This window comes from Anarrhichthys ocellatus, unplaced genomic scaffold (assembly GCF_004355925.1).
Source record: "Anarrhichthys ocellatus isolate YVR2014 unplaced genomic scaffold, GSC_Weel_1.0 scaffold219, whole genome shotgun sequence".
In the NCBI taxonomy this organism is placed as follows: Eukaryota; Metazoa; Chordata; class Actinopteri; order Perciformes; family Anarhichadidae; genus Anarrhichthys; species Anarrhichthys ocellatus.
Window position 1 is genome coordinate 151182 of NW_022280249.1, and position 9584 is coordinate 160765.

The 9584-nt window shown below is 40.4% G+C and overlaps 1 pseudogene; it reads right to left on the minus strand.

Annotated features, from left to right (window-relative positions):
* LOC116400926 (ubiquitin-associated and SH3 domain-containing protein B-like) overlaps window positions 1-9564 on the minus strand; it is a 22673-nt pseudogene extending 13109 nt beyond the window's left edge.
* Window positions 9565-9584: the final 20 nt, after the last annotated feature.

Sequence of the window (9584 nt, forward strand, 5' to 3'; positions counted from 1 at the left end):
AACTACTTAGTTAGGTTGCAGCTCAGACGTCCTTTAACCGTAAACCATCATAGAGGTGAACGGCTCTAACTCACCATGAAGAACTGGCAGAGGGTGATGTGGGGGAAGATGTTGTGGGCTTTGTTCTTGCCACAAGTGACCCGGCTCTGCTGCCAGAAGTGTGAGAGCTGGTTCTGTAGAGGTCCGCTGGGTCGCAGGTAGAGGACGAACTCTCTGGGCAGAGGGTCGTCCAGGAACGGGTCGTCCACGTGGGAGAAGAGCCTGGAATCATGGACAGACCTGATTCACATCATGCCTTTCATTTCTCTATGTACAGATATCGTATTGGACAGATATATAAAGATAAGTACACGTTAGCACGGTATTCCTAAAACAAATGTAAAAAACTTGAAAATTGTAAAAGGAAATTGTCATCACATTTAATAAAAGATGTCTAATTATATTCTTGTAGTAAAAATACAACAAACAAAACAAGAAACACAAAAAAAGCAGAAAAAACAAACCAATCTGTAAATAAATACATGAAAAACAATACAGACGAAAAGAAAAAAATATGTATATAATTCTTGATTTTTGGTTACTAGTTGGTTAGTGTTTCTGCTTATTTTATGTGCTTCTTGTTGTCATTTTATCTTTTGTTGTATTTTTTTTTAAACCATAATAGCTTAGTAGTTTGTGTGGTTTTTTGTCTGTTTGTTTCTCTCATGATGAAGGTCCGTTGTTTTGACCTGTTGCTTCTTCACTTCTGTCAGATTTCTACATTTTCCATATCTGGATTTTATAAAGTCTGATGCGTGTGCAAAAAATAAAATAATGATGTTGCACAGTTTTAATGAAAATAGAACCTTCACAGCCCTGAATGCAGATTATTTCAGCTGTAGAGCCAGTTCACCGATGTGGACACATTCGAGTCCAACAGATGCTTTATGAATGGAATAATCTATTTTTTGAACTGTGACTCTGGGACAGAAAACGTTCCACCAGCTGGGTCGATGCTGACATCGATCTTGCTTATAGCAATGAGCAGAAATGTTTATTAATCTTATTTGGTTTGATTCTTTATGCTAAATACCTTGCAATGCGTGCTAATGTGCTTCATCTTTTCACCTGGCTAATGGTGAAGAGCACTGGCTTTCTTATTTGGTCACAAATATTTATTAAATCTGGGCTTCAATCTGTTGAGATGAACTTCCTGAAACTCCTGAACGCATTCATTATTTAAGGTGTTGTCACTGAGAGAGATGAGGCTGCTCAATAAATCATGAATTATCAACATGAAACATACGCAGTGGTTACGAGCCTCCTACAGCAGGGGGCAGCATAACACACAGGTTCTACATGAATGTACCGTAAACACAACTCACCAGTCACATGCTGCTTGAACACTGCGACCTCCTGTTGACACCAGAGCCTTCAGTCTGTAACAGAGCACAACAGAATCCACTTATGTCCTTTAAAAACACTCTTCTACAGTCTGAACTGTGAGCGAAGACTCTCATTGATCTTCTCTGGACAGAAGTTTGTTTCCAGCAGCAGATGGTAAATAAAAGAAGGACTGTTTGGGATCCACAGAAACTCTGTCAACACTCTAGAGATATGAGACGAGGCCTCTGAAGGAAAGATGAAAGGTTTCAAGTTAAAGAACAGAACTGAGTACAAACAATATCACCGGAGAAGGAAATTTGGTGAATTATTCATTTTATTCAGACTGAACATCTACAGAAGAATTTAAGGACAGAAAAACATCACAATGTCAAATGGAAATACATTTGCATCCCTCATTATCTAAAGCTCAGAGAAGACTGAATAACCGTATAGTATGAGCTTCTACAAGTCGGTGTTGTTTTGATTTGAAGAAAGCACAAAATATTCCTCACACCCGGTTAAAAGAGAGCAGCGTGAAGGTCTCTTTCAGCTCAGCTACACCTGGAGGCTGAAGGAGAAGGCACATCAGATTGTTCACATCAGAAACACAGAAATCGAATGAGCCGACACTCCGGAGGAGATAAGAGCTCGTACTTCATCTCTGGGGAGGAAGCAGCTTCCTCAGGATCCTGTGGGATCACGGGATGCATGAATGACTGCAGGCTTTCGGAGCATCAGGAAGGGATTATCGCAGGTCGGTGAAGGTGGCTGCAGATATGTTTGGATTAAAAAAATAATTATCTGCTTTAATTGTGTATTTTATTGTTTTTCATTTGTTATTATTAAGACAAACGATGCTGATGTGAACAAACCTTTTCAACCCCAAAATAGATTGATTGAAAAGCATGTTTTGTTCAAACAATCCCCCAAAAATACACCGTTAATCACAGCCAGAAGCTGTAAAAACACACAGGATTTTCAACATTCTAATGGTCCTTGAACACATCATGGCTGACAAACGCTTCTATCAGAAAAAAGCAGATAAATCGAAGATTAGAATTGTGATATTTCATCAAAAACATTTTATTCTACATGTTCTCATTAAAAATTCCTCCCGAAATAAACCGTTTACTTTAATCAGATTCTGTAAAAAACATTAAATTCTGAGTTCCTCAACGCAACTATGAAGCCATGATTGATTCTCCGGAGACTAACAGTCATGTGACAACAAATCAGAGAAACTTTGACTGAACTTCAGCGAGTAGAGGACGCTTTACTCGGCAGAACCAGAGGCTGCCTTCTTTTATTCTGAGTTGATGGTGGTGAATCACCCAGCAGGCAGACCTGACTGCACTGAACCTGTTAAACAGACACATAGATCATCGGCAGATATCACTTAAAACATAATTGTATTGGAAGCTCAAAGTAAAACTGTTTTTTCTAAAGCAGATTCACCACAGTGAGCTCAGTAAGATGCACTTCTAACCACAGCAGAGACGTCAGAGACGTCAGAGACATCAGAGACGTCAGAGACGTCTCACTCGTGTGCTGGCGGCTGCTTTGCCGTGTCCCACAGGTGTAGACCTACATACCATATAAATATGTGAGAGAGAGAGAACCAGAAAGAAGGAAGAGAGAGAGCGAGAAGCTGAAGGATGCTGGTAGAGGAAAGGCCAAAACCACTGAAACCAACGAACAGTAAATATGAACATAAAGAAACTAACACCTGGGTCACGTTTAGAGCTAATGACCATCTGACATCTGACTGAAAGGCTTTCACAGCCATGAGAAAAGAAGTGAGAAGGAGAAGCAGGTCCTGTGATGCACATGTCCTTCATGTTGTCACTATATTAGTCAGTGTAGAGATTCTCTAAATCATATTTAACCCTTAACAGTATTATTACATGATGTAGATGCTACCTAGAGCTAGCCAAACATCAATGAATTTCATCTCTGAAATATACCGTTATGACCAGTTAGTCAGAACTACAAGCAGAGGAGACGAGTCTTGATGGAGCAGCTACGATGTTAGCGTAGCTTAGCACCGATCGATCCGGACTCCATTCAGAAAACAAGCATTTTAAAAGTGATTTGCTCGTCGTCTTGCAAATAGACCTGACAAAGACTAAATTCAGACCTTTTACAAATCATCACTATGTCGTTATTTCAGCTTCAATTGTATCTGTTTAGCTTAAAGTAGCTAGTTAGCTACAGCTGATCTGTCTGGGTTTTGGATGAGCACTAAGTTTATAAGATTTAGATGAAATGATGGCGTCAGAATGAGGCAATGCACCGCAGAGAGGAACATATTTTGACTTTAGTTAATCATTAGAATATTTGTCATTGTAAATATATAGTCTCATGTCCCACATCCAGGAGGCTCAAGCGTGTTTCAGGTTGTCTGCACATCAAACCGTGATCACAGGAAACTCCTGCAGCTGACAGTCTGAAAATAGCTCCGATTGAAACCCTAAAGCTCGGAGGCTTCACCAAACTACAGAAATGTTAATCACTGCTCAAGAGGCTGTCGGCCAACTTTCAACACGTTCACAAGAAAAACGTGAACAATCATCCAGGAAGTTACAGAAAAAGCTCCATCAACGAGTTCACGACAACACTTTCAGAAGTATCAACATCAAGGCAGAAGGCATTGCTCAGTCAGATAAACACGAGTGTGAACAACACTTGACTGAGTCTAAAGGACTTCTGGGAAGAAGCTCAATGAACAGATGAGTCACAACGAGATATTTGTGGCACGGCTCCCGTTAACGTCTGGTTTAAAGCAAAACACCGCATTCCACGGGAAAGACCCTCACATGTGGTGGCAGCCGTGTCACAGCAGCATGAAAATTATCCAAAATAAAACAAAAATCTCACACAGGAATGGCTGAAGAAGCAGAAATGTACAGTCTTGGATCAGCTAAGTCCAAATAAAGAGCTTGAACAAGCAACTGCTGCTTGAAAAGCAAACAAATGCTGCTGAGCTGAAGTGAAATGTGTCTAAATTAGATTCTAAAGCTGCATAACTTGCCTCAATAAACAAATCAACAAAGGATCAATAGTGCAATACAACACATTTTGTGGTTCTTCACTCTGAATTTTTGCTGCTGATGTTTTCCTTTAAGCTTTAGTACAAAATGTGTAAAAATACAGAAAAACGACGAGGATGAGCCATTATACATGGTTCTACTGTGATGGATTAAAGGGCTACTCAAGCAATTGGGTATTGCACTTCCATAAGGTTAGGGGACTTGTTAAAGTTAAATTAAAACAAGAATGGTCAAAATCCTGACTTTTACTACTTAGTGGGGATCAAGCTTCAAAACTTTGAATCCTACAATTCCCACAATGCAACTCAACAGGGATGGGAAAGCATGTTTCCTTTAAACGATCACCAAAACTACACCATTCATCACAGCTAGAAGCTTTAAAAACTGTCATAAACGTTAGAGTCATCTTGCCAACGGTCCGTGAACACATCATGTGTGACGAGACTTCCATCAGAAAACGCAACCGAAAAAAAGGGAGAGAGGAGAGAAGAGAGGAGAGGAGAAGAGGAGAAGAGAGGAGAGGAGAAGAGAGGGGAGGAGAGGAGAGAGGAGAAGAGAGGAGGAGAGAGGAGAGGAGAGGGGAGAGAAGAGGAGAGGGGAGGAGAGAGGAGAGGAGAGAGGAGGAGAGAGGAGAGGAGAAGAGGAGAAGAGGGGAGAGAAGAGAGGAGAAGAGGAGAAGAGAGGAGAGAAGAGGAGAGGAGAGAAGAGAGGAGAGGGGAGAGAAGAGGAGAAGAGAGAGGAGAGGAGAGAGGAGAGGAGAGGGGAGGAGAGAGGAGGAGAGGGGAGAGGAGGAGAGAGGAGAGGGGAGAGGAGAGGAGAGAGGATGAATATATAAAACACGTGGAGCCTCCATTATATTTTTCCAACATTGGTAACACTTGTGGACACTTGTAAACATGTTTGATTTATAGATTCCACTGTTTTCTTTTATAAAATAAATTATCAAAGAAATTCAACTTTTTTCTTTTTAATGATTGATGTCATCATAATGTGTTGTTCTGCAGTAAAGACATGTTCTAGTTCTCTCTACTTCTAGTCGTGATGGTTCTGTTTCCATAGAGGAGCAGGACTTTTATTTTGAAGTGAAAAACGAGACCTCAGAGAGAAAATGTGACGGGAGCATAAAAACATCCTGAAACTGTTTTGAGTTCAGAGGGTTAAAGTTACTTTTTTTCATTTTTGTACCTGTTTCTGAATCATGACTAAAAAAATCACAACAGGAAAACAAACAAAACAGATAAAACATGTGTATTTGGATTCAACCCACACTTCCTGTTTCTGCTTGTTGCCTGTCAGGGTTTCCATGGCTGTGGGTTGTTGTTTCATAAGGCGAGCTGAGTCAAACATGACGATTAGAGGCCAGCGGGGACGCCACGACGATCCCATGTAAACACAGACAGGAGCTGTTTTTAGGAACAAACTCATTTCAGTTTGAATCATGAAAGAAATGTGAGCGCCATCTGTTCAGAGAGCTGCCTCGCTAAAGCCTCAAAGGCCCGATACTCACCACTCCCTCAGCCTCCGAGATGACTTTCAACCTTCAGCGCTGAGCTCATGATTGATGCATCCGAGTTGAAGTCAACGGCTCGAAGCAGTCGCAGCATAAAATAAAGCTGTCAATAGAAAACATCTTTATCTCTCTTTCTCTGGTTTGTGTCTCTTAAAGAGCAGACATATTTCAATAAGGCGGTTTTTGGAAAAGCCACCAGTGTCCTCTGCTACGTTTCTATTTCTACATTCCTAGTTTGTTAGAAGACCGGTGGTCAAATCCAGTTTACAGCCACAAATTATGGACCAGAAACACCAGAAACTGACGAACATACAGGAAGCATCGAAGCAAATGTAGTTCTCTTTGAAGCTGTGTGTAAGATACAGCACAATAGTCCTAAATATCGTTTCAACAAGGTGGGCTAATCATAGAAATTGAATAAAATTAGTGTCAGTTGCAATAGTTATAACACACGTCAGTGGGGCAGTAGAGTGTGTGTCGCAGCTCTCCGAGATGATTGGCTAGTTAGCTAAGTAGCTAGTTAGCTTGTCCTTCTCCGGAAGCAACAGGGAGTGAGGAGGAGGGACTTGGCGCTGCCACTGACCACCAGCATACCATTCCGCTCATTTTTTGTAACCAGTGTAGCATTAAAGCATGGAGGAATTGGCAAGGTTTAGCCTGCTGTTCACTAGTTAGGTAGTTAGCCAGTTAGCTTGTTCTTCTCCAGAGTGGCGGGGAGTGAGGCAGAGAGAACGTTAGCGCCAGCTGGCTGTTCGGCTCATTTTTTTGTAACCAGTGTAGCATTAAAGTATGGTGGCAAGCTAACTAGCCAGCTTTACACTAGTCAGCTAGCTAGCCTGCTAATTGCACAATTTGTTGATGCTATAGAGGCAATTTTTAAGCAAAAAAATTCAAAAACTCACTGGTTTTACATTATAATTTTGTTACAGTTTCGTACGGTTGCTCTTTCAAAACACGTCACAATAGAAATTGTGATGGCGTTTTTGGACATTTTGTAAACAAAATGATTAATCCACAAAAATAATTGGTTGATTAATAGATAATAAAAATAGTTGCAGCCCTGTATATCAAAACATTGGCTCCATGTATTTGTTAAATTCAGGTGTTTGCCGCTCCCTGAATCCCCACGATAGAACGCCTGCTCTACAGCTGTTTTTCACTGATAAAACCTCTTAGAGGCTCTCCGCCTGTGAGAATACAGAACAGTGTGGGTTGACTGAATAAAAGGACTTTGTAGGAAAACGTCCCTCAGTGATTATTTTCCTCATCAGTAATGAAAAATACAGAAAAAAACCCGTCAAACTAAATACAGGCTGTTGAGTGCTGCACTGCTTGTCCTCAGCTTCACTCTGAGGTCACTTTTTGTCACCTAGATAGCACATCCAGTCATTCCAATCGTCTTCAAAGCATTTTATTGTGAAAAATCCACCGTCTCTTTCTCGCCCACAGAGATGTGAAACCAAGTTTTCCAACGCAATGCAACGCAACACTGCTCAGCACCTGCACATCACGCAGCAACGTGAAGCTGCTTCATCTTCTTCATATACGCTCACATTCTACAGGTCATTTTTGTCATATCGATGGCCGAAGAGCAAAACCTCCTATCTGAAAAATGCCTCGATCATTTTGCAGATAGGATCTTTTGCATTTGGTGCAAGTTGGAAGAGGTTCTACAAAACGATGGTCTAAATTAAGTTTCAACAAAGGGCGGGATTATTTTAAAACAGACTGAATATGAACAGCCTTCCTTGTTCTCATCATCCAAAATGAAATCCGGCAATCAGAAAATTCTGCAGATAGGAGGTTTTGCGCTTTGGCCCTCGATATGGATTTACTTTATTCTGTAATCATGACGTCTATTGCACCTCAAAGAGTTTGTCTTTATCCGAGGAGATGGTTAGGACAGAGAGTGTCGCATGCTGTAAACATTGTGAAGCTCCTGGAGGCAAAGTGTGATTTGTGACATCGGGTATTCTAAATATAATTGACAAAAGACAAATAATTATTTGATCCCGTTTGAATTGTGCAACGAATTACAAATATGATAAAAAGCATAATTTTGCACATTAAGAAAGTCTGAGTTGGTCATAGATTTGTCGTAGTATCATTTGTTTTTTGCGAGAAACCGCTCAGTGAGCTAAATCTCTCGTCTCGCACAATGGAGGTCCCCAACACAGCTGTTAGCTAGCTGGCTAGCAGGCCAAGCTAACTTAGCTATGTTCCAAATGTAATGTTATCTTACCTGCTAGCTAGCTAACTTAGCTATGTTCCAAATATAACGTTTATACTAAAGGTTTAACAATTGTCTACCTCACCGCATTCTATTATATGGCATCATTTTAAGGTAAGGTAATGTGAGGATGGGGATTTTGGTATGTAATGTGATGTTTGAATGTATATAATGTGATTTCTGTGTCGGACCCCGAGTAAACTAGCTAAAAATAATATTAAAAATAATAAATGACATTCAGAGAAGCAGGATGTTCCCGTGACATTAAAGTTAGGTTAGCCTACTTGTAGTTTTGCTAACGTGGTTTGCTAACCTTGGTAGCCAACACGATATGTGAAACTCATCCACTTGTTCCTTAACATTTATGGAAACATGTAACCTCCAGTATGTCAAGAAATGTCACATTATCAACAGTTCTCTAATAAACTTCTCATATTATTTGTGTTTTTAAACTAAATATACTGCTTATTATAATGGAAAAGATCAATTCAATATCATGCCAACTAATAATAGTCGACAGTAATCCACAATGAATTATTGAGATAATTCATTAATAATCTAAATAATTCATATAGTACAAATACTCAAACATTTCTGGTATTTACTGCAAAGCTTTTCACACTCAACTGCTAGCTCTTCATCATGTCATATCATTTGTATAAGTTGTAAAAAAATGCTCTATTGGTGAAACACTTTGACACTCAGTGGGTGAATAACATGGGGGGGGAGGGGAACATTCATTATTGCCATTGATTATTCAATCAGACATCCTGCATCTATTATTTAGCAGAGCTTTGTTTCTCTCATGACTCACCCCCTCCTATCAACTAAAGAACAACCTGGTGTTACCATCACTTATTATTTCATGCCCACATCATTAGTCATTGATTTTCCACACACACACTTAGTGGTTTTAAACCTCAAAATGTTCCAAATTCACCTGCAGAAATAAACCATGACGGACATTTAGTGTCATTTTGTGAATCAGAGATGTGTCATAAAGGCCTTAGGAATATAAAAGTCAAAAATCTAGAATAGATTTAAGGTATAGTACATTGTAGTTAATAATGTCAGTCAGTTGTGGGACCGTAGGATGAAGCAGGTTGATGTCTCCTGCTTCATAGCAGCTGTCAGAGGGCTGCAGTTCATATGAAGGAACTAGTCAGCAGTTGTCGGGCCAGTTGTCTTTGCAGTGAGGATGGAAGATAATTCTAGAGGCTCTGATCCGTCCCTTCATAGTCTGACACCTGCTGAACCTTCATTAGTTTCGCCTGCTGCTACAGACTCATGCAACACCTGTGGAAATTCTTAATTCTCGTCACCTGTGCCCCCGGGTCGGATTTTGGTGAAACCAGATGAAATCATGCAGGTTCACCAGAACCTCCTCCAGCAGAGACCGGTCCACCGTGGACAGACCCAGATCCTCCAG